At 29.3% G+C, this 9,187-nt stretch overlaps 1 protein-coding gene across 1 annotated transcript in view; it reads left to right on the top strand.

Moving 5' to 3' along the window:
- Positions 1-4,691: 4,691 nt before the first annotated feature.
- Positions 4,692-9,187, top strand: part of LOC148306882 (putative fatty acyl-CoA reductase CG5065) — a 34,811-nt gene continuing 30,315 nt past the window's right edge. Inside the window, exon 1 of the mRNA XM_088264208.1 lies at positions 4,692-4,855. The gene's annotated coding sequence lies outside the window, so the exon portion shown is untranslated. The remainder of the gene's footprint in view (positions 4,856-9,187) is intronic.

Here is a 9,187-nt window from a genome sequence, read left to right as displayed (position 1 = left end):
GGCATTAATAAATTATACACAGTTACATTTGTATTGTTTCTATGCAGAAAAGGATATGTCGGTATATATGTACTTACGTTTATTACATTACCCGACATGGAAATATCAGATATCTGTTGAAATATGCGGAATGCAGTTTGAAGAAAATGTGTGCGCGTGTACGTAGAGTACATTATACTGAGGCTAGTAACTGTTTCAATTAGCAATAAACGTAGAAGTTTTCATTCTTTTCAATACGTACATTGTTGGTTTTAATTAATAAGTATTGTTACTTAATACGTACTTACGTGTTTTGTAATCCGGCTCGTCATATCTGAAACCGCAACCTTTTTATTTGCACGTTTGTATGCGTTAATTTCCACAGTCGCGGGCAAAGGTTCCTAACAACTTTTACTAAAATGCTAGTTCTGCAGTCTGCAATATACAATACTTGTACCGTGTCATAATAAGGCGTTGGAACGTAGCCAAGACCCTTTGTCCTCGATAAAACCAATCAATTTACTTACGGGTATACACTACCCGATCTGCCCTGTTTAGTTTGGCATAATTGATTTAATGCGTATTAGAGTGAGGCTATATCGACATATTCTATTCCGCGAAAAAATACCACTTTTAATAAGTATGAAGTATATTCTAATAATCGTATACTTGAATGAAAAAATATAAGTACCTATCCCGACATTGTACGGACAGTGACCACAGTTGATTTGTTCACTGAAATATAATTGCTCAATACATACCAATTGAAATCCGGATTATAAGGTAGTGTCAAACTTCATGTCCAAAATAAAGTTATATTTTAATTTACAATTTAAATGTAACTTTATTTGAAAATCACTATACATATTTTATTATAACTTAATTATAATGTTTACCGGTTTTGAAGCTAACCGTTTTTTTCAGAATTAATCAGTCTTCAATAAGAAGCGGTTAGCTTCGAAACCGGTAGACATTATAATTTAGTTGTAATAAAATATTGATAGTGATATTAAAACAACGTTATATTTTAATTGTAACTATCGTGCTTTACAAAGTTTTACATTTTGGTCCCCGTTTTTTGATCAGTGAGAATTACAAAATTATGGAATGTATGTTTATAAATGTTCTAAATATGGGATTATTACTAATAACGGGACTCTATTACACTACATAAGATAAGTTTAATTAATATAGGGTAGGCACTGGTTTTATATTTATATATGTATAACATAATTATAAATTTGAGATTGAATTAAATTTTGTCCTTGTAAATTTCCACACTTTTTTATTACCTATTGATTGAATAACTGGTCCAATAAAATGCTCTGACTTCTTTTCAGGATTGGTACTAACCCTTAATTTGTGTGGAGGTGAGATTTTTCTCTAAGACAAAAGATATTGTGGTCATATTGTAGCAGCATATTGTGGTCAAACAACCGATACCATAGTAATATTCATAATTCTTTTCCTGCAACTGCGTCAATATGCTAATTATTTTCCTTATTTTGTTTTGAATATTTACTTCAAATTATGTTTTTTTTATTTATTGTTTATTGTAATCAGACTAGAAGTGTCATAAATTGTTATAATCGAAATTTCGGTTTGTGAACTTTTTGGTGATGTATACTAATTTTTAGCAACGTTTACCTTACAACATTTTGAGTGTGTCCAAATACTTGTTTAAAAATCTGGATTATCAAATATCACACTCAAAATTTTATAAATAAGATAACCGGTCAAATAACATAATCAGCTACAAAAAATATAATTATGTTTTCAGGGGAGCTTTTAATCTTAATATGTGAACTTAATCCAAGATTCGGACCTTGCATACATATAGAAAGAGTCTTTGCTTAGTGAAACAGGTTTCCCTATTCCAACATAGATGGCTGTTGTGAACTCACATGTATCATGTCACGAGTCTGATCAATATATCAACGAGTTCCAATCGAGTGATGTGGTTGTCAATCATGGGTAGAATTAGTGAATATTACACGTGTATAAAGTGATCACTTAACCAAGCCTATGACGGTCGTAAGCTCTGTAAATAGGTTTCCATTTATGTTGAGATTTCAAAAACGAAACGATTTCACTGATTGATATTATGGCAAAAATACAATATGCATAAATAAGAATAAAGTCTGGGCATTTACGGGGCTTACGACCGTCATAAGCTGGTTTAAGTGATCACTTCACACACGTGTATCATTCACTAATTCTACCCATGATTGACAACCACACTACTCAAATTCTTGGAATTTCGATATACCTACGATTATATGGTCCAATTGTGAAAAATTGTACAAGAATCACTAGAATTTTCACTAGAGACATGTATTGGTGAGATGAAGAAGATAAAATAAACAATAAAGAATATTAAAAAATTAAGCAGAAACTTTTCATTTTATTATTTTTGCTTATAATTTGACTAGAAAATTTATTGACAACATTTTGAGTGTGTCTAAATACTTTAAACTAAATAAATAACTCCTATAATTGGAGATAATCCAGATTTGTGAACAAGTATTTGGACACAAATTGATCATCGTTTTAACTACCGTTTTTTTTGTGCGAGATTGTTTAGAATTTAATATCATCTCGATCAACCCTGTTCATTTTCGAACAGATTATGTTTATGTTTTGTGATACAATGTCTGAATACATTTTCACAATCACGTGTATTTTGCCATAATATGGGAGAGCAGAAAGTTATCCTTTTTTGATCTTCATAATAATTGGATATACTGGAATTAAGTTCACATTTGTACCGATTTACCGGTAATGCTAATTAGGTAATTCCGCGGGACCCACTCACACGCCTACATGAACACATCTAACTGAATGTCCACCTAACGTTTAGATGCCCTTAGTACAAGGCAAACATTGCATGTCCCTGAACTTTCAAACATTACCTATAAGATGTAAGTGACAGTAATAAAAAACTAATTTATTTAATCAATTGATTTATTCGATTTAATTAATTTATTCGTTTTATTAAAAAAAAAACAATGTAAGTGATAGTAATAAATAACTTAGAATTGAAATTTCTTCATAAAGATTTTTAGTTCAAATTATTTAACAATACTGCCAATAGATGATGTGCTAGAAAAAGTGCCTATTTAGTGACCAAAAAATTTTTTTTCACAATTTTACGGTTAATTTGTAAATTTTCGATTTTGCAACACAAAAATCAGAAATGCTCATATAATTTTAAAAAGCACATATTTATATACATAAAATTACATCGGTACATAATACTAACACTGATCAAAAACCAACAAAATCAGTACCTACTTTGTTGTTCCTCCTTTTTTATTACTGCTTCAATACGTTTTGGCATGGATTTCACCAAATATTGTATATAGTCTTGGGAAAAATGTTCAAACCACACTTTTCCGATGATGTTTTTAATGTTTGCCTTTGACTTAGGCTTTATTTTTTCATTTCGATTGGCATTTTATGCCACAAGTTCTCGATAGGGTTCAGATCAGCACTATTTCCGGGCCAATTCGGTGTTGGAATTCCATGAATTTTCATATATTCTTTGACCAAAATTCTTTTTGAAAAGTGTAAAAAATTTCTAATATTTATTTAACATTATAAATCACAGTATCAGAAAAAAATACTTTTGCTTGGTGACCCGGTGCAGAGTCATCTTAGAAAAAACACTCATAATATAGAAATAGTGCATTTCTATTAACGGGAATATATAATCCTCCTATTTTTTTCTCAAATTTCTGCTTTCACAGTTCTTTTATAAATAATATTAATTAAGAGAAATCGATTAATTATTGTTTATAATAATATTTGATCGTATAATTCGTCGTGCCTAAAATTATTGTAGTATTAGATTAATAATTAAATCGTTCTTAGGACTACGTTTAAAGGTGGAGACTGACCTTCACATTTCGTCGTAACGTAACACGTTACGATGCGAGCATTCAGGCAGTCAGCACACCGAGCCGAGCGCTCCATCCATAGTTTAGGATGCTCGGTGATGCTCGCCACGATCGATGTTACTACGAAATGCTCCGGTCAGTCTCCACCTTAATTTTTTTATTGTTTGTCATCGTTAAAATCCCTCTGGGATATCTCTGACCATATCGTTTGCTTTTGTAGTTGCAGTTTCCCGTTGGTTCATTCCCATTTTGGTACTGTAAACACGGTAATACATATTATTTTTTTGACATCCCATCAAAGATGAAGAAGAATATGAAAGTCTGGGCATTTACGGGGCTGACGACCGTTATGGGTTGGTTTAAGTGATCACTTTACACACGTGTAACATTCACCAATTCTACCCATTATTGACAACCACACTACTCAAATTCTTGGAAGTTCTATATATATGAACCAATTTAGAAACCTTGTTCTTGAATCACTAGAAGATCTATTGGTGAGATGTAAAAAAGCTTTTTATTAAGCAGAAAATCTTATATTAGTATGTGGGTCCAAATCCAGTAGGGTAATACATATTTATGTTATAGAGGTAGGTAATTTTAAAAATGTGAAAATAAATACGCCAAATAAAAGCAATCGATGTTTGATTAGTATATATATTTGCGTTTGAACTATACTTCGATGCACGCGATAACCGTCTTGAAATTAATGAGTTAAATAAAAAACTCGCTGAAGTGAGTGATGACGTAATAAAAATTACACGCTCGCGAGTCGTTCAGAGTTGAGAGTGAGGGAGGTTCTAAAATTTGATCGTATTCTGCGACCAGCAGGCCTCCGAGCGACTGTGTACACCGCTTCGTGTCCATATTGCTATTTCTCGTTGCGCTAACACTGCATCTTCGAACCGATAGCTCTAAGCTACACTTTAGTGGTGAAAGTTGCCGGCTACCTTCAGAATTCGGATATCAACTTAACGGTGAGTGAGAAAATGTTTTTGTTTTTTCTTGTATTGCAATGCATTCACTTGATTTTATTGTATACAGAAGAAAACTGCTATATAAATGCGTTTTCTTTTGATATTTATACTTACCGCGTACGATAAGTACGAATATCTAAATAAAACAAATTAATGCACTTATGTCACAAATATTATAAAAAATAAATAATTTATAATTATTTATGCACATCCTTTTCATTTCCATTGAAATAAGCGGCAACATGATGTTGCAGCAAAAATATCAATAATATTTTGCATTTAGTTCTTGGTTATTATTTTTATTTTTATTTCAAAAATATTGAAGGAGGTATACATGTCTTCAATATTGCCGTGTGTTTTATACAAAACTCATTTAAGGACAGTTACATATTTTCATATTTATATACATATCATACATATACATACAAATAATAGAAAAAATACACATTACATATACATATACAAAAATATTATTAGTATTTAAACTGCAACAAAAGTAACAACTTTGAATATCGGAAAATGAAACAAGCATAACAATAATATTGAGAATAAAAGCCATTCCAAAATTCCTTTTAAAATAATATAATTTTAATAAGTTCTGTGAATATGGATGGACAAGGTATTTTTGTACTTAAAAAATATAAATACATATTATTTTTGACATCTCATCAAAGATGAAGAAGAATATGGAAGTCTGGGCATTTACGGGGCTGACGACCGTCATCGGCTGGTTTATGTGATCACTTTACACACGTGTAACATTCACCAATTCTACCCATTATTGACAACCACACTACTCAAATTCTTGGAAGTTCCGTATATATGAACCAATTTAGAAACCTTGTTCTTGAATCACTAGAACTTCACTAGAGACATCTATTGGTGAGATGTAAAGAAGCTTTTTATTAAGCAGAAACTCTTATATTAGTATGTGAGATCCGAATCCTGGATTATAATCACACACATGAGAAACGTCAGATAATACCATTTTCATTTTTATTATTTAAGCTTATAATTTGACCAATACATATAATCCCTACATAACTCTTTACTCATTTATATCAGGATAATTTTATAAATATTACCTTTAATATGACGAGTCCTATTTTTTCCTCATTGTAGATTTTCATCTACACGTTTTCTTGGAACATCATTGTGACAAAAATATGACTTATAATAAATCCTTTTATGTTTATAAATCTTAATTCTTAATTTACTAAATGCAAAAGTTCAACTTGATAGGTAGGTATGTAATTGAATTATCGGGGAAAACGACCAGGATTACTGAATCTACAGGTATTTCTTATTTAAGTGATCGCCTTGCTTGTGCAATTAGTAAACATGAATTTATAATGCCATTCGATTCGCTCATTTACTTTGTGAGATGTATTTGTACCAGAGTATTATTTACGTTCGTCTAAACTACTAGTAACAGCGCTATCATTTATAATAATCGGTTGGCTTTTGAAGGACAAGATGCAATAAAACTCAATGTAATATTTTAATACAAACACTAATAATTATCCTACATTTTCATTACATTGACTAATCCGATATTTCGTAAAATATTGGCCCCTGTTTTTTTTATTTTTTAAATTGAACAAGTTAATGTACGTACATATGTATAATATATACAAACATATGTCCATGTAGATCGTACACCGGTTTTGTTCAGTGATCAAGACGTTCGCGAGTTTCATTGATGGCAATACTAAAAATATTTTTACCGCAATCTCTTCATTTTAAAATGCAGTCCGATCTGAATATTGCTCAAAGTAATACAAAATGAATATTTTATTCTACAAACCATATTACTTCACATGTTTTAACAATTAGCTTCTTTCAGACATGACAGAAAAGTTTTTATGTTTTGAATATTGAAAGCATTAACTTTGTGGATCATATTGATATAATATTTTGACAAATAAAAAGACTTTGTTTTGTGACCCAATATTCTTCAAATTTCCTAAAGTTATTCACCGATTGTAAAATTGTTAAATAACTTAAAATTTGAACATTAAATATCGAAAAATTACATTAAAATCCTACAGTTCTATCAAATATACAAATTTTACCTTCATTTATGAATTAAAAATATATGTAACTAAAAAAAAACCAAGTGAAGTCAAGAATGTGATTTATCGTTTGTAATCCAGTATTAATTTTAGTTTTTTAAGATCAGTTACACTAAATTTTACGTACAGATTTCTAGATAGAGTGCATAATATACATTTTTTAAAGAAATATACTTATTCATTTGTCGCTTTTGAAAATCTTTTAGAACCTAATCAAAGTAAAATGTTTATTTGATATATCGCTCACTCCTTTCAAGAACGTCATAAATCAAAATACTTGATTTTTCAGGAGAACGATTTTAATGTTTAAAAATATAACACAATGTATTAAAAATAAATATGAAACCACTTATTGAACTTTTTACTGTGCAACAGATCTTTTTAGGTAAAACCTGAAGGTTTTTTCTACATTTGCAAAATATTTGATTTAATTATAAAAATAATAACACAATACATTTTCTTCAAAATGCAAAAACAACATTTTCTGCCCTGTAACGGGTAAATATTAAGTTAAAAATATGCCTCTTTTGCTGGGATATAGTATATTTTCTGGACATTCCGAAAACATGTACAACTGAAAATTGACGATTTTTGATTTATGACGTTCTTGAAAGGAGTGAGCGATATAATATTTAAGACTGACTTAAAATGATTTGTTGTATTATTTTATTACAAATTTGCTAACATTTATAATAATTGTAGGTAGCATAGGTTTTAAAATAAATTGGAACTAAATTTCATAGTAAAATAATGTTTAAGGATATTTTTGGTTTAAATCTTTTTATGCACTATATATATATATATATATATGTATATATATATATATATATATATATATATATATATATATATATATATATATATATATATATATATATATATATATATATATATATATTGATGGTATTTATTTAAGGATATTAGTACTTTCCTATAAAAGATTTTCTTATATTCCTAAAAAAAACTTGCATCCAGTTTGTAAAATTCACGTACAGTTTTATTACCTTTTGTAATTATTTAGACTATTTGTTTTGCATTTATTGTATTGAAATAAAGTCTAAATGTTCCATCTATATTTTTTCCATTAAAATCACATTTTTCATTTAACATATACAATTGATGACTGAGACGAAGCATCTAACATTTTTTATAAGAAAGAACAAGGAAGTCATAGCATTCCAGATCTCTGGATCTGACTTAAGTGATCACTTTGTACAAATGTGTAACGTTCACTATTCTGCCCATTATTGAACATCCATATTGAATTAATTTTTAAACAATTTAGAATATGCTCTGATGTAGGACGTATGTGAGATTCTGCCAGGTCGTAAAGCTCTGGAAGTCTCAGACTCTATTTTACAGAATTCTATCTTCTGACATAAAAAACGATATATGCTTCGTTTCAGGTGAGACACATAGGTGTCTATATCATACAATATTTAAAAATCCAGTGTATCACCATCTATCCAAAATAACAATAATATAAATATTAATAATTTGCTTCTAAATTCACTTATTAATTCAAGAATAATAATACCGTTATTACATAAATAATTATGTAGGTTGATTTCCTCGTATACGTTAAGACAACAATGGTTCTGAATTTATTTTAAACAAAACACTACATAAAAAATATAAAAAATAATATTAACAACATAAAACGATTTTTAAGCTTAAATATTTACATTTGTGTAATTGTTTTATTTCAAAACAGATTGACAATCTCTTCGCAGAACGAAACAGATATATATTTTTTTATGAATAATAAATAAAATATATAAATAAAAACTCGCACGCCCACATACATGTAACATTTTATATTTGATTATATTTTTTGCTTTTTTTTCGTTTTGTTACCTGACTGTGCTGCTACAATGTTTTACATAAAATTAATTACGAATTGATGTTATATAAGATAGTGTTTATATAATGCTTTTACCAGTGATCCAATAAACACTAATAGGCATTTGGTCTTACGCAATTCAACTAGTAATAATATAGATTAATATTTTTTTTCAATAGCTTTCTAATAATAATAATCTCGTTGTCAAAAAGTACCATTTCAGTAAGTTCTGAACGCCTCAGGGCAAGAATGTATAATTCCAATACGAGCTTTTGAGTATAAATCAGACGAGCGCCGTAACATGTTTGGGTAGACGCTGGACTGCGAATCTGTTCGATTAATCTCAATAGGACGTTTAAAAGTTGTACCGACTAGATTTAAAAATAAAAATATGTACCGAGTTCGTGTGTTCCC

The sequence above is a fragment of the Brachycentrus maculatus genome, unplaced genomic scaffold, assembly GCF_059751285.1.
Source record: "Brachycentrus maculatus isolate JH-2025_06_01 unplaced genomic scaffold, ASM5975128v1 h1tg000221l, whole genome shotgun sequence".
Taxonomy (NCBI): Eukaryota; Metazoa; Arthropoda; class Insecta; order Trichoptera; family Brachycentridae; genus Brachycentrus; species Brachycentrus maculatus.
This window is presented reverse-complemented; position numbering and strand designations above follow the sequence as displayed.